A 23,671-nucleotide genomic window follows, 5' to 3' on the forward strand; every position below is an offset into this window, starting at 1 on the left:
TGGAACAGAATAGACAGCCCAGAGATAAACCCATGCATGTATGGTCACCTTATTTTTGATAAAGGAGGCAAGAATATACAATGGAGAAAAGACAGCCTTTTCAGTAAGCCGTGCTGGGAAAACTGGACAGCTGCAGGTAAAAGAATGAAATTAGAACACTCCCTAACACCATACACAAAAATAAACTCAAAACAGATTAAAGACCTAATTATAAGGCCAGACACTATAAAACTCTTAGAGGAAAACATAGGAAGAACACTCTATGACAAACATCACAGCAAGATCCTATTTGACCCACCTCCTAGAGAAATGGAAATACAAACAAAAATAAACAAATGGGACCTAATGAAACTCAGAAGCTTTTGCACAGCAAAGGAAACTATAAACAAGATGAAAAGACAACCTCAGAATGGGAGAAAATATTTGCAAATGAAGCAACTGACAAAGGATTAATTTCCAAAATTTATAAGCAGATCATGTAACTCAGTATCAAAAACAAAACAAAACAAAACAACCCAATCCAAAAATTGGCAGAAGACCTAAATAGACATTTCTCCAAAGAAGATACACAGATTGCCAGCAAACATATGAAAGAATGCTCAATCATAAATCATTAGAGTTATGCAAATCAAAACTACAATGAGATATCATCTCACACCGGTCAGAATGGGCATCATCAAAAAATCTACAAACAATAAATGCTGGAGAGGGTTTGGAGAGAAGGGAACCCTCTTGCACTGTTGGTGGGAATGTAAATTGATACAGCCACTATGGAGAACAGTATGGAGGTTCCTTAAAAAACTAAAACTAGAATTACCATACAACCCAGCAATCCCACTACTGGGCATATACCCTGAGAGAAACATAATTCAAAAAGAGTCATGTACCACAACGTTCACTGGAACTCTATTTACAATAGCCAGGACATGGAAGCAACCTAAGTGTCCATCAACAGATGAATGGATAAAGAAGATGTGGCACACATATACAATGGAATATTACTCAACCATAAAAAGGAATGAAACTGAGTCATTTGTAGTGAGGTGGATGGACATAGAGACTGTCATACAGAGTGAAGTAAGTCAGAAAGAGAAAAACAAATACAGTATGCTAACACATATATATGGAATCTAAAAAAAAAAAAAAAAGGCCATGAAGAACCTAGTGGCAGGATGGGAATAAAGACGCAGATCTAGTAGAGAATGGACTTGAGGACACAGGGAGGGGGAATGGTAAGGTGGGACAAAATGAGAGAGTGGTATGTACATATATACACTACCAAATGTAAAATAGCTAGCTAGTGGGAAGCAGCTGCATAGCACAGGGAGATCAGCTCGGTGCTTTGTAACCACCTAGAGGGGTGGGATAGGGAGGGTGGATGGGAGGTAGATGCAAGAGGGAAGAGATATGGAGATAGATATATATATATATATATATATATATATATATATATATATACACATATATATATATGGCTGATTCACTTTGTTATAGAGCAGAAACTAACACACCATTGTAAAGCAATTATACTCAAATAAAGATGTTAAAAAAAAAAAGACAGCAAGAGAAAACAAAGAGACACATATAAGGGAACCCCCATAAGGTTATCAGCTGATTTTTTTACATGGTTCACAGGCCAGAGGGAGGGGCATGGTATATTTAAAATACTGAAAGGGGAAAATCTACAAGTTCAGGTACTCTACCCAGAAAGATTATCATTCAGTATTTAAGGAGAGATAAAGAACTTGTCAAGCAAGCAAAATCTAAATGAGTTAGTACTAAACCAGTAACAAAAGAAATGTTAGTGTCTTCTCTAAGTGGGAAATAAATGTCTACAACAATCAGTAAGAATTTTAAGGAAAGGAGAAAAATCCCCTAGTAAAGGCAAATATATAGTAAAGGCTGTGCATCAACAACTTAAATAAGCTAGAACAATGAATAAAAGATAAAAATTTAAAAAGCAACTATAAGTACAATACACAGTTGAGGGATAAAAGTGAAGATGTAAAATATGACCTCAAAACCACAAAATGTGGACAAGGAGAGTAAAAAATGTAGATCTTTTAGAAAGTGCATGAACTTAAGTGACTGTCAGCTTAAAACAAGTAGATATATTTATAGGTCACCATATATGAACTCCTTAGTAATAGATACACAAAAAGTAGAGAGAAAGGAACACAAGCATACTGCTAAAGAAAATGATCAAGGGACAAAACTAAAAGAAGAAGAGAAGAAATACAAAAACAATCAGAACAAGTAACAAAATGACAATAAATACATACTTATCAATAATCACATTAAATGTGAATGGAATGAATGCTGCAATCCAAGACATAAAGCTGCTGATTGGTTTAAAAAAAAAAAAAGACCGGGCTTCCCTGGTGGCGCAGTGGTTGAGAGTCCACCTGCTGATGCAGGGGACATGGGTTCATGCCCCGGTCTGGGAAGATCCCACATGCCGCAGAGCGGCTAGGCCCGTGAGCCATGGCCACTGAGCCTGCACGTCCGGAGCCTGCGCTCCACAACGGGAGAGTCCACAACAGTGAGAGGCCCACGTACCGCAAAAAAAAAAAGACCCATCTACATGCTGCTTACAAGAGACCCACTTCAGCTAAGGACACACTCAGACTGAAAGTGAGTGGATGAGAGAAGATACTTCATGAAAATGGAAATGATAAGAAAGCTGGTTAACAATATTCATATCAGACAAAATAGACTTTAAAACAAAGTCTATAACAAAAGACAATGAAGGGCATCTTGTAATGATAAAGGGATCAACACAAGAAGAGGATATAACATTTGTTAACATATGTGCACCGAATAAAGAAGCACCTAAATATATAAAGCAAATTTTAAGGGACATAAAGGGAGAAATTGGTAATAATACAGTAATATTATGGGATTTTAAAACCCTACATACATCAATGAACAAATCAGACAGGAAAAAAAATAAGGACACAGTAGTTAAATGACACAATAGACCAGTTGGACTTAATAGCCATCTCAGTACATTCCATACAAAAATAGCAGCATACATATTCTTTTCAAGTGCACATGGAATTTCCCCAGGATAGATCACATACAAGGCCCCCAAACAAGTCTCAACATATTTAAGAGAATAGAGATTATATCAAGCATTTTTTCCCCCAACCACAGTGCTATGACACAAAAAACCAATTACAAGAAGAAGAATGGGAAAGACACAAACACGTGGAGACTAAACAACATGCTACTAAAAAAAGAAAAAAAAAACAAAAAAACAATGGGTCACTAAAGAAAACAAAGAGAAAATCAGAAAACACCTCAAGACAAATGAAAATAAAAACACAACTTTCCAAAATCAGGACTCAGCAAAAGGAATTCTAAGAGGGAAGTTCATAGCGATACGGCCTCCCTCAAGTAATAAGAAAAATCTCAGATAAACAACTTAATCTATCATCTAAAAGAATTAGAAAAAGAAAACCATATAAGCCCAAGTCAGCAGAAGAAAGGAAATAATGAAGAACAGAGAGGAAAGAAATAAGAGATCATAAAAAGAATAGATGGGCTTCCCTGGTGGTGCAGTTGTTAAGAATCTGCCTGCCAATGCAGGAGACACAGGTTTGAGCCCTGGTCCGGGAAGATCCCACATGCTGTGGAGCAACTAAGCCCGTGTGCCACAACTACTGAGCCTGCACTCTAGAGCCCGTGAGCCACAACTACTGAGCCCACGTGCCACAACTACTGAAGCCCGCGTGCCTAGAGCCTGTGTTCCGCAACAAGAGAAGCCACCACGATGAGAAGCCCATGCACTGCAACGAAAAGTTGCCCCCGCTCGCCACAACTAGAGAAAGCCCACGTGCAGCAATGAAGACCCAATGCAGCCAAAAATAAATAAATTAATTAATTTTAAAAAAACATAGAAAAAGATAAGTGAAACCAAGAGCTGGCTTTTTAAAAAGATAAACAAAGTTTATAAACCTTTAGCCAGGCTCACCAAGGAAAGAGAGGACCTAAATAAACAAAATAAGAAATGAAAGAGGAGAAATAACAACTGATATCACAGAGATACAAAAAACAATAAGAGAACACTATGAACAGCTAGCTGTATGCCAATGAATTGGACAACCTAGAAGAAACAGACAAATCTCTAGAAACACACAGCTTGCCAAGATTGAATCAAGAAGAAACAGACAATTTGAACAGACCAATCACAAGAAATGAAATTAAATTTGTAATATAAGGACTCTCAGCAAATAGTCCAATACTAGAAAGCTTGACATGGGAATCCTACCAAACACATAAAGAAGAGCTAATACCTATTCTTTTTAAACTATACCAAAAAACTGAAGAGGGCAGAAAACTCCCAAATTCATTCTAATAGGCCACTATTACCCTGATACCAAAACAAGACAAAGACACTACAAATAGAAAATTACAGGTCAATATCTCTGATGAATATAGGTGCAAAGATAATCAAGAAAATATTGGCAAATTGAATTCAATATTAGGTAAAACGAATCATACAGCATGACAAAGTGGGATTTATTCACAAGATGCAAGGATAGTTCAATATCTGCAGATCAATCAATGTGATACATCATATTTAAAAAAGGAAAGAATAAAAATCACATGATCATCTCAATAAAAGCATTTACACAATTCAACATCCATTCATCTTAAAAACTCTCATCAGGAGGCGGAGTCAAGATGGTGGTGTGAGAAGACGTGGAGTTAGCATCTCCCCACAAGTGGGGGCCTGCCGGCTGCTGGAGGGGGACTCTGATGCCTAAGGAGATGGGAGAAACCCCAAAGTGAACCGGTAGGACATAGGGGAACTGAAGGGGGAGGAGAAGTGGAGTTGAGGCAGGAGTGGCACCTCTGAAGTCAGGGAGATCAGGAGAGGCAGGCGGGAGGGACTCTCCAGGAGGAGCGGGAGAGGAGCAGAGGGCAATCACCTGGCCCACTGAGGCCAGGAAGCCTGCTGAGTTCCCAAGCCAGTAATGCCCCTCCAAAGCCCCATTCAGGCCACCAGGATGCTGAGGGCATAGGAGAGAGGCCAGGGAGATCAGGAGAAGCAGGAGGGAGGGGCCCTCCAGGAGGAGTGGGAGAGGAGCAGAGGGTGACTGTCCCACCCACTCAGGCCCAGGAGCCTGCTGAGCTCCCAGGCTGGTAACACCCTCCAAAGCCCCCTTCAGGCTGCATGGGAACTGGGGGCATAAAAGGGAGGCCAGGGAAATCAGGAGAGGCAGGTGGGAGGGGCCCTCTGGGAGGAGCAGGAGAGGAGCAGAGGGCGATTGCCCTGACCACTTGGGCCCAGGAAGCCTGCTGGGCTCCCAGGTGAGGTTCCCTGCCCTCTGAGACAAGGGTGGGGGGCACGCCTGGGCCCCTTCTGTTCCTTGAGCCTAAGCCCCACCCCTCACAGTCCCCAGAGTATTTTCCAGCCCTGTGGTCCTGAGCATTGGCCCCGCCCACTGCCCAAACCTCACCCTTGCTTAGACCCTGCCCTTCACAGCCAAGGCCTTTCCCCCCACACTTTTTTTTCTTTTCCCTCCTCCTCTTTTTTACTATTATGATACTTATGCACCTTCTGGCTGTTGATTAATCTATATTTTTATTTTTTTCCTAACATATTTGTTAGTTTCCTAGTCTATTTTTATTTTTTACATTGTTATTCTTTTTTTTTTTTTTTTAACCTCCCCAGACAGCTTTCAGGATCTTGGTTCATGAGCCCAGAATGGGGCCAAAGCTCCTGTAGTAGGAGCTCTGAGTCCAAGCCACTGGAGTAATAGAAAACCTCAGACCCCAGGGAATATTCATCAGAGTGAGGTCTCACAGAGTTCCTCATCTCAGTACCAAGAGCCAGCTCTATCCAATAGCCTACAAACTCCAGTGTTGGAAGCCTCAGGTCAAACCATCAGTAAGAGAGGAACACAATCCCACTCAAAAAAAAAAAAAAGAGACGACAAAAATCTTTTCACAGATGAAGTAGCAAGGTAAAAACATACAAGACCAAATAAATGAAGAGAAAATAGGCAACCTACCTGAAAAATAATTCAGAGTAATGATAGTAAAGACGATACAAAATCTCAGAAACAGAATGGAGGCAGAGATTGAGAAAATACAAGAAATATTTTTAAAAATCTAGAAGAACAAAAGAACAAACAAACAGAGATGAAGAGCACAATATCTGAAATGAAAAATATACTAGAAGGAATAAATAACAGAATAACTGAGCAGAAGAACGAATAAGTGAGCTGGAAAACAAAATGGTAGAAATAACTGCCAAAGAGCAGAAAAAAGAACAAAGAATGAAAAGAATTGAGGACAATCTCAGAGACCACTGGGACAACACTAAATGTAACAACATTCGAATTACAGGGGTCCCAGAAGAAGAGGAAAAAAAGGGTCTGAGAATATATTTAAAGAGATTATAGTGGAAAACTTCTCTAACATGGGAAAAGAAATAGTCACCCAAGTCCAGGAAGCACAGAGACTCACATATATCATAAACTCTAGGAAAAACACACCAAGACACATATTAATCAAACTAACAAAACTTTAATACAGGCATAAGCAAGGAGAGACCTTCAAGATGGTGGAGGAGTAAGACATGGAGATCACCTTCCTCCCCACAAATACATCAAAAATACATCTACATGTGGAACAACTAGTACAGAACACGTACTGAATGTGGGCAGAAGACCTCAGACTTCCCAAAAGGCAAGAAACTCCCCCATGTACCTGGGTAGGGCAAAAGAAAAAACAGAGACGAAAGAATCAGGACAGTACCTGCACCTCTGAGAGGGCGCTGTGAAGGAGGAAAAGTTTCCACACACTAGGAAGCCCCTTCAATGGTGGAAACGGTGGGTGAGGTCAGGGGGAAGCTTTGGAGCCATGGAGGACAGCACAGCAACAGGGGTGCAGAAGGCAAAGCAGAGAGATTCCCGCACAGAGGATCAGTGCCAAACCAGCACTTACCAGCCTGAGAGGCTTGTCTGCTCACCTTCCAGGGAGGATTGGGGCTGGGAGCTGAGGCTTGGACTTTGGAGTTCAGATCCCAGGGAGAGGACTGGGGTTTCCTGTGTGAACACAGCCCGAAGGGGGCTAGTGCACTACAACTAACTGCGAGGGAATCTCGGAAAAAGTCTGGAACTGCCTAAGAGTCAAGAGACCATTGTTTCAGGGTGCACGAGAACAGGGGATTCAGAGCACCACCTAAACAAGCTTCAGAGATGGGCACAAGCTGCAGCTATCAGTGTGGACACCAGAGATGGGGATGAAACACTAATGCTGCTGCTGCAGCAACCAAGCAACCAAGAATCCTGTGTGCAAGCACAGGTCACTATCCCCACCTCCCCTCCCGGGAGCCTGTGCAGCCCACCACTGCCAGGGTCCCGTGATCCAGGGACAACTTCCCGGGGAGAACACATGGCACACCTCAGGCTGTTGCAAAGTCATGATGGCTTCTGCTGCCTCAGGCTTGCCCCACATTCTGTACCCCTCCCTCACCCCGGCCTTAGTGAGCCAGAGCTCACCATCAGCCGCTCCTTTAACCCACACCTGTCTGGGTGAAGAACAGGTGCCAGAGGGCGACCTACATGCAGAGGTGGGGCCAAATCCAAAGCTGAACCCCAGGAGCTGTGCAGACAAAGAAGAGAAAGGAAAATTACTCCATGCAGCCTCAGGAGCAGTGGACTAAATCTCTACAATCAACTTGATGTACCCTGCTTGTGTGGAATACCTGATAGTCAGTGAATCATCCCAAAATTGAAGTGGTGGACTTTGGGAACAACGGTAGACTTGGGGTTTGCTGTATGCGACTGACTAGTTTCTGATTTTTATGTTTATCTTAGTATAGTTTTAGTGCTTCTTAACACTGGTGGATTTCTTTATTGGTTTGGTTTCTCTATTTTTTCTTACTTTTTAAATTTTAATAATATTGTTTAAAATAATTTTTTATTTTATTTTATTATTACTTCTTTTCTTTATTTTTTCTCCCTTTTCTTCTGAGCCATGTAGCTGACAGGGTCTTGGTGCTCTGGCACGGGGTTAGGCCTTAGCCTCTAAGGTGGGAGAGAGGAGTTCAAGACACTGGTCCACCAGGGACCTCCTGGCCGCATGTAATATCAGCTGGCAAGAGCTCTTCCAGAGATCTCCATCTCAACGCTAAGACCCAGCTCCAATCAACGACCAGAAAGCTCCAGTACTGGACACCCCATGACAGACAATTAGCAAGACAGGAACACAACCACACTCATTAGCAGATAGGCTGCCTAAAATCATATTACATTCACAGACACCCCAAAACACACCACCAGACACAGTCCTGACCACCAGAAAGACAAGATCCAGCCTCATAAACCAGAACACAGGCACCAGTCCCCTCCACCAGGAAGGCTACACAACCCACTGAACCAACCTTACCAACTGGGGGCAGACACCAAAAACAACGAGAACTATGAACCTGCAGCCTGCAAAAAGGAGACCCCAAACACAGTAAGTTAAGCAAAATGAGAAGACAAAGAAACACACAGCAGATGAAGGAGCAAGGTAAAAACCCACCAGACCTAACAAATGAAGAGGAAATAGGCAGTCTACCTGAAAAAGAATTCAGAGTAATGATAGTAAAGATGATTCAAAATCTTGAAAATTGAATAGAGAAAATACAAGAAACGTTTAACAAGGGTCTGGAAGAACTAAAGAGCAAACAAACAATGATGAACAACACAATAAATGAAATTAAAAATTCTCTAGAAGGGATAAATAACAGAATAACTGAGGCAGAAGAATGGATAAGTGACCTGGAAGATAAAATAGTGGAAATAACTACTGCAGAGGAGAATAAAGAAAAAAGAATTAAAAGAATTGAGGACAGTCAAAGAGACCTCTGGGACAACATTAAATGCACCAACATTCGAATTATAGGAGTCCCAAAAGAAGAAGAGAAAAAGAAAGGGACTCAAAAATATTTGAAGAGATTACAGTTGAAAACTTCCGTAACATAGGAAAGAAATAGTCAATCAAGTCCAGGAAGTGCAGAGAGTCCCATACAGGATAAATCCAAGGAGAAACACACCAAGACACATATTAGTCAAACTATCAAAAATTAAATACAAAGAAAACATATTGAAACAGCAAGGGAAAAGCAACAAATAACATACAAGGGAATACCCATAAGGTTAACAGCTGATTTTTCAGCAGAAACTATGCAGGCCACAAGGGAGTGGTAGGATATACTCAAAGTGATGAAAGAGAAATACCAACAACCAAGATTACTCTACCCAGCAAGGATCTCATTCAGATTCGACAGAGAAATCAAAAGCTTTACAGACAAGCAAAAGCTAAGAGAAATCAGCACCATCAAACCAGCTTTAATTAAGAAATGGCAATAGGAACATACATATCGATAATAACCTTGAAGGTAGATGGATTAAATGCCCCAACCAAAAGACACAGATTGGCTGAATGGATACAAAAACAAGACCCATATATATGCTGTCTACAAGAGACCCACTTCAGACCTAGGGACACATACAGACTGAAAATGAAGGGAAGCAAAAAGATATTCCATGCAAATTGAAATAAAAAGAAAGCTGGAGTAGCAATACTCATATCAGATAAAATAGACTTTAAAATAAAGACTGTTGGGCTTCCCTGGTGGCGCAGTGGTTGAGAGTCCGCCTGCTGATGCAGGGGATGCAGGTTCATGCCCAGGTCCGGGAATATCCCATATGCCACAGAGCGGCTGGGCCCGTGAGCCATGGCCACCAAGCCTGCGTGCCCGGAGCCTGTGCTCCACAAAGGGAGAGGCCACAACAGTGAGAGGCCCGCGTACCGCAAAAAATAAATAAATAAAGACTGTTGCAAGAGATAAGGAGAGACACTACATAATGATCAAAGATTCAATCCAAGAAGATGATATAACAATTATAAATCTTTATGCACCCAACACAGGAGCACCTCAATACATAAAGAAAACGCTAACAACCATGAAAGGAGAAATCGACAGTAACACAATAATAGTAAGGGACCTTAACACCCCACTTACACCAATGGACAGATCATTCAAACAGAATATAAATAAGGAAACACAAGCTTTAAGCAACACAAGAGTGGATAGATCTAATTGATATTTATAGAACATTCCACAAAAAAGTGGCAGAAAACACTTTCTTCTCAAGTGCACATGGAACATTCTCCAGGATAGATCACATCTGGAGTCACAAATCAAGCCTTGGAAAATTTAAGAAAATTGAAATCCTATCAACCATCTTTTCTGACAATTTTGTAAGATTGGAAATCAATTACAGGAAACAAACTAAAAAACACAAATACATGGAGGCTAAACAGCATACTACTAAATAATCAAGAGATCCCTGAAGAAATCTAAGAAGAAATAAAATAATACATAGAAACAAATGACAATGAAAACACGATGACCCAAAACCTATGGGACACGTCAAAAGCAGTTTAAGAGGGAGTTTATAGCAATACAATCTCACCTCAAGGAACAAGAAAACTCTCAAATAAACAATCTAACTGTACACTGTACACTTAAAACAACTAGAGAAAGAACAAAGAAAACCCAAAGTCAGTAGAAGGGCAGAAATCATAAAGATCACAGCAGAAATAAATGAAATAGAAATGAAGAAAAGAACAGCAAAGATTAATAACACTAAAAGCTGGTTCTTTGAGAAGATAAACAAAATTGATAAACCCTCAGCCAGACTCATCAAGAATAAAAGGGAGAGGATGCAAATCAATAAAATTAGAAATGAAAAAGGAGAAATCACAACTGACACTGCAGAAATACAAAGCATTATAAGAGACTACTACAAACAACTATATGCCAATAAAATGGACAACCATGAAGAAATGGACAAATTCTTGGAAAGGTAGAATTTTCCAGGACTGAACCAGGAAGAATTAAAAAATATAAAGAGACCTATCACAAGTAATGACATTGAAACTGTAATTTAAAACCTTCCAACAAACAAGAGTGCAGGACCAGATAGCTTCACAGGTGAATTCTATCAAAAATTTACAGAAGAGCTAACACCAATCCTTCTCAAACTCTTCCAAAAAGTTGCAGAGAAACACTCGCAAATTCATTCTACGAAGCCACCATCACCCTGATACCAAAACCAGAAAAAGATATCACAGAAAAAGAAAATTATAGGCCAATATCACTGATGAACATAGATGCAAAAATCCTGAACAGAATACTACCAAAGAGAATCCAACAGCACATTAAAAGGATCATACATCATGATCAAGTGGGATTTATCCCAGGGAGGCAAGGATTCTTCAATATATGCAAATCAATCAATGTGATACACCACATTAACAAATAAGGAATAAAAACCACATGATGAACTCACTAGGTGCAGGAAAAGCTGTTGACAAAATTCAACATCCATTTATGATAAAAACTCTCCAGAAAGTGGGCATAGAGGGAAACTACCTCAACATAATAAAAGCCATATATGACAAGCCAACAGCAAGCATCATTCTCAATGGTGAAAAACTGAAAGCATTTCCTCTAAGATCAGGAACAAGACAAGGATGTCCACTCTTGCCACTGTTACTCAACATAGTTTTGGAAGTCCTAGCTCCAACAGAGAAGAAAAAGAAATAAACCAACACAAATTGAAAAGAAGAAGTAAAACTATCACTGTTTGCTGATGACATGATACTATACATTGAAAATCCTAAAGATGCCACCAGAAAACTACTAGAACTAATCAATGAATTTGGTAAAGTTGCAGGATACAAAATTAATGCACAGAAATATCTGGCATTCCTATACACCAACAATGAAAAATCAGAAGAGAAATTAAGGAAACACTTACATTTACCACTGCAACAAAAAGAATAAAATACCTAGGAATAACCCTGCCTAAGGAGGCAAAAGACTTTTACTCAGAAAACTATAAAACACTGATGAAAGAAATCAAAGATGACATAAACAGATTTAGAAATATACTATGTTCTTTGATTGGAAGAATTGTGAAAATGACTGCACTACACAAAGCAATCTACAGATTCAGTGCAATGTCTATCAAACTACCAATGGCATCCTTCACAGAATTAGAACAAAAAATTTCACAATTTGTATGGAAACACAAAAGACCCCGAATAACCAAAGCAATCTGGAGAAAGAAAAAAGGAGTTGGAGGAATCAGGCTCCCCAACTTCAAACTATACCACTAAGTTACAGTAATCAAGACAGTATGGTACTGGCACAAAAACATAAATATAGATCAATGGCACAGGATAGAATGCCCAGAGAGAAACTCATGCACATATGGGCACCTAAGTTATGACAAAGGAGGCAAGAACATACAATGGAGAAACCACAGCCTCTTCAATAAATGGTGCTGGGGAAACTGGACCACTACATGTGAAAGAATGAAATTAGAACACTACCTAACACCATACACAAAAATAAACTCCAAATAGATTAAAGACTTAAATTTAAGACCAGACACTATAAAACTCATAGAGGAAAACATAGGAAAAACTCTTTGACATAAACCACAGCAAGATCTTTTTTGACCCACCGCCTAGAGTAACAGAATAAAAACAAAAATAAACAAATGGGACTTAATTAAACATAAAAGCTTTTGCACAGCAAAGGAAATCATAAACAAGACAAAAAGTCAACTCTCAGAATGGGAGAAAATATTTGAAAATGAAATAACAGACAATGGATTAATCTCCAAAATATACAAACAGCTCATGGAGCTCAATATCAAAAAAACAAAGAATCCAGTTAAAAAATGGGTAGAAGACCTAAATAGACATTTCACCAAGGAAGTCATACAGATGGCTAAGAGGCACATGAACATCACTAATTATTAGAGAAATGCAAATCAAAACTACAATGAGGTATCACCTCACGCCAGTCAGAATGGCCATTATCAAAAAACCTAGAAACAATGAATGCTGGAAAGGGTGTGGTGAAAGGGGAACCCTCCTGCACTGTTGGTGGGAATGTAAATTGATACAACCACTATGGTAAACAGTATGGAGGTTCCTTAAAAAACTAAAAATAGAACTACGATATGACCCAGCAATCCCACTACTGGGCATTTACCCTGAGAAAACCATAATTCAAAAAGAGTCATGTACCACAATGTTCATTGAAGCACTATTTACAATAGCCAGGACATGTAACCAACCTAAATGTCCATCGACAGATGAATGGATAAAGAAGATTTGGCACATATATATAATGGAATATTACTCAGCCATAGAAAGAAATGAAATTGAATTATTTGTAGTGAAGTGGATGGACCTAAATTATATCGTACAGAATGAATTAAGTCAGAAAGAGAAGAACAAATACCATATGTTAATGTATATATATCTAATCAAAAAAAAAATCTACTGATGAAACCAGTTGCAGTGCAGGAATAAAGAGGTAGACATAGAGAACTGACCTGAGGACATGGGGTGGGAGGGTGAAGCTGGGGCAAAGTGAGAGTAGCATCGATATATATACACTACTGAATGTAAAATAGTTGGCTGGCGGGAAGCAGCACAATAGCACTGGGAGATTGGCTTGGTGCTTTGCGATGACCTAGAGGGGTGGGATAGGGAGGATGGGAGGGAGGCTTAAGAGGCAGGGGATATGGGGATATGTGTATGCCTATGGCTGATCTGCTTTTTTGTGTAACAGAAACACAGTATTGTGAAGCAATTATACTCCAATAAAGATCTATTTAAAAAATTTTTTTAAATAAATTAAAAAAAAACTCTCACCAAAGTGTGTTTAGAGGGAAAATATCTCAAGATAAGAGCTATTTATGACAAGTGCATAGCTACCATCAATGGTGAAAAGCTGAAAGCTTTTCCTCTAAGATCAGGAACAGGACAAGCATGCCCATTCTCACCACTTAAATTTAACATAATATCGAAAATCCTAGCCACAGCCATCAGACAAGAAAAAGAAATAATAGGCATCCAAATTGGAAGAGAAGAAGTAAAACAGTCACTATTTGCAGATGGCATGATACTATTTATAGAAAACCTTAAAGTCTCCACGAAGAAACTATTAGAACTAATAAATGAATTTAGTAAAGTTGTGGGATACAATTATATACAGAAATCTGTTGCTTTTCTTTACACTAATAATGAACTATCAGAAAATGAAAACAAGAAGACAATCTCATTTAAAATTGCATCAAAAAGAATAGATCTAGAAATAAAGTTAGCTAAGGAGGTGAAAGACTCTGAAAACTACATGACAAGGATGAAGAAAATTGAAGATGATACAAAGTAATGGAAAGATATCCCATGTTCATGGTTTGGAAGAATTAATATTGTTAAAATGTCCATGCTAAGCAAAGCCATCTACCGTAAGTCCCCTTGAACCTTCAAGTTGCAAACTTCCAAAGATGCAAACATGCGTTCACATGTCCAAACACGTAAGTTAGCTCATGTGTCTGGCATACACTGTCACATGCATGCATCCTCTACAAGTGGTTGTGCTTTTGTGTACTTTACTGTGCAGTACTGTATAGAGTACAGTAGTGCAGTATCTTTATTTCAAGCCCAGGATGTCTGGAATCAAGCGTAAAAGCAGCGGTGATGTAGCTGGTACTGCTACCAGTCCCGGTATGTCAGCTGTTGTACTGTACTACTGTACTTTTCAAGGTACTGTACTGTAAGATTTAAAATGTTTACTTTTTGTGTTTGTTTTTCATGTATTATTTGTGTGAAAAGTATTACAAACCTATTACAGTACAGTACTATATAGCCGATTGTGTTAGTTGGGTACCTAAGCTAACTTTGTTGAATTTATGAAGAAATTGGACTTACGAATGTGCTCTCTGAACAGAACTCATTTGTATTTAGGGGACTTAGTGTATAAATTTAATGCAATCGCTCTATCAAACACCCATGATATTTTTCACAGAGCTAGAACAAATAATCCTAAAATTCAGATGGAATCAAAAAGACCCTGAATAGCAAAAGAAATCTTGATAAAAAAGAATAAAGCTGGAGGTATCACACTCCCTGATTTCAGAATATACAAAGGTACAGTCATCAAAACAGTGTGGTACTGGCACAAAAACAGACACATAGATCAATGGAACAGAATACAGAGCCCAGAAATAAATCCATGCACTTACAGTTAATTAATCTACGACAAAGAAGGCAAGAATATACAATGGAGAAAAGACACTCTCTTTAATAAGTGGTGCTGGGAAAACTTGACAGCTACATGTAAAACAATGGGATTAGAATATTCCCTCATATTATATACAAAAATGAATTCAAAATTGTTTAAAGACATAAATGTAAGACATGAAACCATAAAAGTCCTAGAAGAAAACATAGGCATAACACTCTTTGACATAAACTGTAGCAATATTTTTTGGATGTCTCCTAGGGCAAAGGAAACAAAAGCATAAATAAACAAATGGGACCTAATTAAATTCAAAAGCTTTTGGGACTTCCCTGGTGGTCCAGTGGGTAAGACTCTGCGGTCCCAATGCAGGGGGCCTGGGTTCAATCCCTGGTTGGGGAACTACATCCTGCATCTATGCCACAACTAAGAGTCCACATGATGCAACTAAGAAGTCTACATGCTGCAACTAAAAATATCCTGCATGCCACAACTAAAGATCCCGCATGTCACAATGAAGATCCCGTATGCTGAAACTAAGACCTGGCACAGTCAAATAAATAAATATTAAAAAAAAAAAACTTTTGCACAGCAAAGGAAAACCATTGACAAAATGAAAAGACAACCTACTGACTGGGAGAAAAATATCTGCAACATCCCAAGCATATAAACAGCTCATACAACTCAATATCAAAAAAAAAAAAAAAAAAAACCCCAAACAACCCAATTAAAAATGGGCAGATAGGGGCTTCCCTGGTGGCGCAGTGGTTGAGCGTCCGCCTGCCGATGCAGGGGACACAGGTTCGTGCCCCGGTCCGGGAGGATCCCACATGCTGTGGAGCGGCTGGGCCCGTGAACCATGGCCGCTGAGCCTGCGCGTCCGGAGCCTGTGCTCCACAACCGGAGAGGCCACAGCGGTGAGAGGCCCGCATACCGCAAAAAAAAGGACAGATAAATGTCTGTGCAGCTTATTTTTTCAAGGAAGACATACGGATGACCAACAAGCACATGAAAAGATGCTCAACATCACTAATTATCAGAGAAATTCAAATTAAAACCACAATGACCACCTAGAGAGGTGGGATAGGGAGGGTGGGAGGGAGACACAAGAGGGAGGAGATACGGGGATGTATGTATATGCATAGCTGATTCACTTTGTTATGCAGAAGAAACTAACACACCATTGTAAAGCAATTATACTACAATAAAGATGCTTTTTAAAAAAACACAATGAGATACTACCTCACATCTATAAGAATGTCCATCATCAAAAAGACCACAAAAAACATATGTTGGTGAAGATATGGAGAAAAGGGAACCTTTGAACACCATTGGTGGGAATGTATACACTGGTGCAGCCAGTGTGGAAAACAGTATGGAGTTTCCTCAAGAAACTAAAAATAGAACTACTATATGATCCAGCATTTCCACTCTTTGATATATATCTGAAAAATATGAAAACACTGATTTGAAAAAATACATGCACCCCAATGTTCATAGCAGCTTTATTTACAATAGCCAAGACATGGAAGCAACCTAAGCGTCCATCAGCAGATGAATGGATAAATACAATGGGTACTCAGCCATAAAAAGAATGAAATTTTGCCATTTGGAACAACATGGGTAGACCTGGAGGGCATTGTGCAGAGTGAAATAAGTCAGACAGAGAAAGATAAATACTGTATATTATCATTTATATGTGGAATGTAAAATATAAAACAAACTAGTAAATATAACAAAACAGAAACAGACTCACAGATATAGAGAACAAACTAGTGGTTACCAGTGGGGAGAGGGATTTGGTGAGAGTCAAAATAGGGGTAGGGGATTAAGGGGTACAGATTACTATGTGTAAAATAAGCTACAAAGATATATTGTACAGCACAGGGAATACACCTAATATAACAACTTTCAGTTGAGTATAACTATAAAAATATTGAATAACTATGTTGTACACCTGAAACTAATATTGTAAATCAACTGTATTTCAAGAAAAGAAAAAAAGTTAGTGACTTCAAACAATAAAAAATAAGATCAACAATAGATTAATTGTCATAGCAAAGAATTGTGGTAGGTGGCTGATGGAGATGAAAGGGGGATGGGAAAATGCCTTCCTAAGCCCAGTTCTGTGACTATTACCAGTCTGCAGAGCTATCTTGAGATGGGGGAATAAAAAATCTATTTTTACTGTGTTTCTGTCGAATGTTTTCCTCTCAGGAGAAAAAAAGTGAGATGAATAAATTTTGTAACAGAGTCAGATGCTCACTTAAGTTTATGCACAAAGAGAAGTGTGCTGAGCCAAAATGGAGTAAAGAGGGACCAGTTTCAGAAATTGGACTTTAAGCAGCCCAGGGCAGTGGCCACTGAGAGGGGAAACAAATAATGTATGTCCTAAGATTATTCCTACCTTACTTCCTAGAGTCTCCAGGTGGCACGTCAGGAAAAAAAATACACACACACACACACACACACACATATATATACATACACAAACACACATATACACAGAGAGAGAGAGAGAGAGAGAGAGAGTCCAACAGCCTTCTTGGGTGAGAAGATGGGGCTAGTATTCCCAGGAAATAAAGCAGCTACACTACACTTAAAGAGGGCACAGTAAGAAAGGGGAGATAGGTACATGGAGAGAGTAGATACAAGTATTTCTCCAAAGAAGACATACAGATGGCCAACAGGCACATGAAAAAATGCTCAACATTCCTAATTATTAGAGAAATGCAAATCAAAACTACAATGAGGTATCACCTCACTCCAGTCAGAATGGTCATCATCAGAGTCTACAAATAATAAATGCCAGAGAGGGTGTAAAGAAAAAGGAATCCTCTTCACTGTTGGTAGGAGTGTAAATTGGCAAAGCCACTATGGAGAACAGTATGGAGGTTCCTTAAAAAACTAAATACAGAGTTACCATATGATCCTACAATCCTGCTCCTGGGCATATATATGAAGAAAACTGTAATTCAAAAAGACACATGCACACCCATGTTCACTGCAGCACTACTTACAATAGCCAAGACATGGAAGCAACCTCAATGCCCATTGACAGATGAATGCATAAAGAAGGTGTGGTGTATATATACAATGGAATATCACTCAGCCATAAAAAAGAATGAAATAATTCCATTTCCAGCAACATCGATGGACCTAGAGATTATCATATGAAGTGAAGTAAGCCAGACAGAGAAAGACAAATATCAAGTGATATTGCTTATATGTGGAATTTTTTAAAAAAGATACAAATGAACTTATTTATAAAACAGAAACAGACCCAGATAGAAAAAGTCTTATGGTTCCCAAAGGGGAAAGTGGGGGCAAGGGATAAATTAGGAGTTTGAGTTTAACATATACACACTACTATATGTAAAATATATAACCAACAAGGACCTACTGTATATAGCACAGGGAACTATACTCAATATTTTATAATAACCTATAAGGGAAAAGAATTAGGAAAAGAATATATAAGAATATATGTGTGTGTGTGTGTGTGTGTGTGTGTGTGTGTGTATGTAATATGTTTAACTGAATCACTGTGAGTACACCTGAAACTAACACAACATGTAAATCAACTATACTTCAATAAAAATAAATAAATAAAAGAAAAAGCAAACACAAAACAATAACAACAAAAGTAGCCAGATAAAAAAGGCACAGTAGATATAAACAGAGATATGAATGAAAGCAGGCTTCCTGTCTGAAAAAAGTTAATCAGGAGACAAAAGAATAGTGTCCTGAAGTATTGGGAAAAGAAAACAACCATATTAAAATTCTATACCTAGCAAAAACGTATTTTAGACAGAAAGGTGAAATAAAAGTTTTTTTCCACACACATTTAAAAAAATAATAATACGTGTTAAACAGAATTCACCACTAGTTATTATGTACTATAAGATGTGTAAAGGAAGTCCTTCAAGCATAAAGGAAATGATATCAGATAGAAATCTGGATCTCTTTAAACAAATGAAGAGCACTGAAAATGCTACTTGTGTGGGTATACATATATATATATATATATATATATATATATATATCCCATGTTTTTCTTATTTTTAAATCTCTTTATTAGGGAATTGCCTATTTAAAGCAAATCAATAGCTTTATATTGTGGTGTTTATAACATAGGTAGAAATAAAATATATTTCAACAATAGCCCAAATTCTAGGGAGAGGGAAATGAAAGTATATTGCTATAAGTAATATGATACTACTTCACATGCAGGTACACCATATGATAAATCTGTATATTATGAAACTTAAAGCAATCAAACAGAAACCAAACTCAGAATTATAGCTTTGAAACTAACAGAAGCAAAAAGACCAAAAGAAGGCAGAAAAAGAGGAAAAAAGAAACAGAACAGATGGAAAACGTAGAAAATAGCTAACAAGATGGTAGATTTAAGCATGACTGTCAAAATAATCCTGTTAAATAAATGGTCTAAATTCCCCAAGTGAAAAGTGGGGATTATTATATTGGATAGAAAAGTAAGACTCAATTACATGTTGCCAATGAGAAACTCACTTTGGATATAAAGGCAAAATAGGTTAAAAGTAAAAGATAAAGCTATTCCATGCTAACTCTAATCAAAAGAAAGCTCAAGTGGCTATGTTAATATCAGGCAGAATAGATTTTATAGAAAATAATATTACCAGAGGTAAAGAGTGCTTTTTCAAAATGACAAAAGGACCAACTAATCAAGAATACATAACAATCCTAGATGTGTATGCACCTAATAACAGATTGAAAACATGAAAGAAAATCTGGTAGTATTATAAGGAACAATAGGCAAATTCATGATTAGAGTAAAATATTATACACTCTTCTCTCAATAATTTATAGAACAAGTAGGCAGAAAATCATTCAGGATATTGGTTTGAAGAACACTATTAACCAACTACAGCTAATTAAATTTTATAGAACATTCCACTTAAAACATCTGAATAAATATGCTACAAGTCTACTTGGAACATTTATCTAGACAAACCTTATTCTGAGCCATAAAACAAGTTTCAATAAATTTAAAAGAATTCAATTCATAGAAACTCTGTTCTCTGACTACAAGGGAATTAAATAAGAAGTTAGTAACAAAGATATCTAGATAATCTACAACTATTTGGAAATAAAATAAAATACTTCTAAATACCTCCTACTTCAAATAAGAAATCAAAAGAGCAATTAAAAAGTATTTTGAACCGAAGATAAATGACAACATATTAAAATGTATACAAGACATCTAAAGCAGTACAGAAATTTATGACACTAAATATACTCATGTAGGAAAGGAAATGTCTCAAACCAATGACTTTAGCTTCCCCCATAAGAAAATAGAAAAGAAGAAAAAATTAAGCTCAATGTAAGCAGAAGGAAGGACATAATAAAGGTAGGAGTAGAAATTAATTAAATAAAAATGTAGATAAAATCAATGAAGCCAAAAGCTGGTTCTTTGAGAAATTCAATAAAATGATAAATCTCTAGCCAGACTGATCAGGGAACAAATAGCTATATGCATCCATGTATTTCTACATATATACATGAGAGAGAAAGAGAAGTAAAACATGACCTTTATCAGGAGAGAGAGGCTAACATCTATAAATATTCTACAGATACTAAAGAGGTAGTAAGAGAATATTATGAACCACTTAATGCCAATAAATTCAATAACTTTAATGAAATGTACAACTTCACTGAAAGACACAAAATACCAAAGTTTATTCATGAAGAAATAGATTACTTCTATGGTCTTACATGTATAAAAGTAATGGAATTTATAGCTAAACACTTCTCACAAAGAAAACTCCATACCCAGATGGCTTTACTGGCAAATTCTACCAAACATTTCAGGAAGAAATAGTACCAACGTTACACAAATTCTTCAGAAAAGTAAAGAGGAGGGCATAATTTCCAACTAATTCTGTGAGACAACATTACCATGATACCAAAAGAACAGAAGGCATTATTAAAAAAGGAAACTACAAACTAATATCCCTTATGAACATAAATGTAAAAATTATTGACAAAATTTTAGTAAATCTAATCCTGCAATATATGAAAATGATAATACATCATAATCAATGAGCTTTATCCATGAAACTCATGGTTACTTTAACATTCAAAAATAAATCAAGGGGACTTACATTTTCAGCTCTGACACATAAAGAGTTTGGAAATCATCATTCTTGTCTTTTCAATAAGAAAAAGCTGAACAAACTGAAAATTAATGACTTTTCTTGGATCATTCAGAGAATCGAGCTCTCAGGGCAAACTGCATCCTGAAATCTGGAGACAGGTGAATACAGAGAATCACAGCTGAGACCAGCCTAAATGGAACAGGAGCTGCTGGTATAATAAACTGGTAAGAACACTTAAATGGTAACTTCGATGAACTGCTGGAGGCTAAGTGTGGTCTAGTATAAGAGTGAGAAATTTCTGGGGGCAGCAGAAGTGCCATACTTTTGTGGATTTTACTTGGACATAATCAGGTACTCATGGTAAAGAACCACAAAAAAACACTCACATTTCTGTCAGGGAAGGGAAAAAGGACCAGAAAATTCTCTGTTAGAAAGGTCTGCTCAATAAAGGAAAACACTACCAGAACCTTATCTGAGGTGTGGAAATAAAAATCACTCAATTCCAGCCACCTATAAGCCTTTCTATCTCACTTAAGAAAAAGAAAAGCTGAGAAAATACTTGTGAATATCACACCCAGTGACACAGGCCCACTTAAAGACTGAGACTTAATTACAGGATTATAGACTGCTTCACCTTACCATCACAACAATAGGCCTCCAGTATAATAATAGTGGATTAGAGTGAAAGAGTTCCAAGGCTCAGACTCTACTTAAGAGAGAATTTTTAGGGAAGCCCAAAGACAGAAGTGCAGCAAATAACAAAAACACCAGAAGAAATAAAAGTCTCTGGCATCTCATACAGAACAGACTTGTGGTTGCCAAGGGGGAGGCGGGGTGGGGGAGGGGTGAAGTGGGAGTTTGGGGTTAGCAGATGCAAACTATTATATATAGAAAGGATAAACAAGGTCCTACTGGGTAGTACAGGGATCTATATTCAATATCCTGAGATAAACCATAATGGAAAAGAATATTTTTAAAACGTATATATAACTGAATCACTTTGCTGTACAGAAGAAATTAAAACAACGTTGTAAATCAAATATACTTCAATTAAAAACGTCTCTGGCATCTACAGCTATAGCAGACATTAGACAAAGCTTATCTCCTATCCAGATTAACTTAAGATATGACACTAAATGCCTATTTATTTCAGATCCTATTATGTGATACATAGTGTATAAATTACAGGCATGCTAAAAGGCAAGCAAAAACATAGCCTGGAGAGACAAATCAAATATATCAGCATCAGATATGGCACAGAGTTTAGAATTATCAGAGAATTTAAAATAACTATAATTACTAGGTTAAGAATTCTAATGATAAATTAGACAACATGCCAGAGCAGATGAGTAATATAAGCAGAGAGATGAAAACACTAGAAAGAATCAAAAGGAAATTCTAGAAATAAAAAAAACTAACAGAAATGAAAAATCTTTTTGATAGGATTATCAGTCGACAGACATGGTCAAAGAAAGAACCAGTGAGTTTGAGGACAATGTCAGTAGAAACTTTAGCACAGAAAACACAAAGCAGGATAAAAAATGAAAATTCCACACCTAGGCATATCATATTCAAATTGCAGAAAATCAAAGAAAAAGAGAAAATCTTGAAAGCAGCTAGGGGTTTCGCCTTAACTCTAGAAAAACAAAGATGAAAACGATACCAGACTTCTCATCAGTAATCATGCAAGCAAAAAGAGAATATAGTAAAATACTTAAAATGCTGAAAGAAAAATACACCAACCTGAAATTCTGTATTAAATCAAAACTGTCCTTCAAAAGTAAGGGAAAAATAAAGACTCTATCAAACACAACTTGAAGGAATTTATTGCCAGCATATCTGCCCTGCAAGAAATTCTAAAAGTAGTGCTTCAGGGAGATGGAAAATAATATAGGTTAGAAACTTGGATCTACATAAAGAAAGGAAAGACATCTAGGAAGGAATAAATTAAGGTAAAATAAAATCTTTTCTTTTTCTTATTCCCCAATGATCAAGTGTTCAGTGTAATAATAGTAACAATGTATTGGGCCATCATAGTATATAGATAAGTGGAATGAATGACAGCAATGTTATAAGTATAGGGAATTCAAGGGACTCCAGGCCTGATCTAGGAAATCAATATGACCATGAAGGGCTATCACTTACATAAGCTTTAATGGGTGACACCTTGACAGGTTTGAATATGAAGAAAGTCTCTTATATCAAGAGACTGTTCAGAGACTGTAGCATAGGAGTCATTATTTAGGAGAGGAGGGGACAAAGGAGAACTGGAGAGGGGATTAACTGTTTGGGTGATGTTACTAAGCAGCAAGGAAGGGAGACTCTAGGTCAGAGAAATCTAAAATGTCTGGCAGCTTTGGTTTTCAAAACAAGTCTCTATTTTATCACTAACCAACAGATGTGGGTGAGGTTT

The sequence above is a fragment of the Phocoena phocoena genome, chromosome 2, assembly GCF_963924675.1.
Source record: "Phocoena phocoena chromosome 2, mPhoPho1.1, whole genome shotgun sequence".
NCBI lineage: Eukaryota > Metazoa > Chordata > Mammalia > Artiodactyla > Phocoenidae > Phocoena > Phocoena phocoena.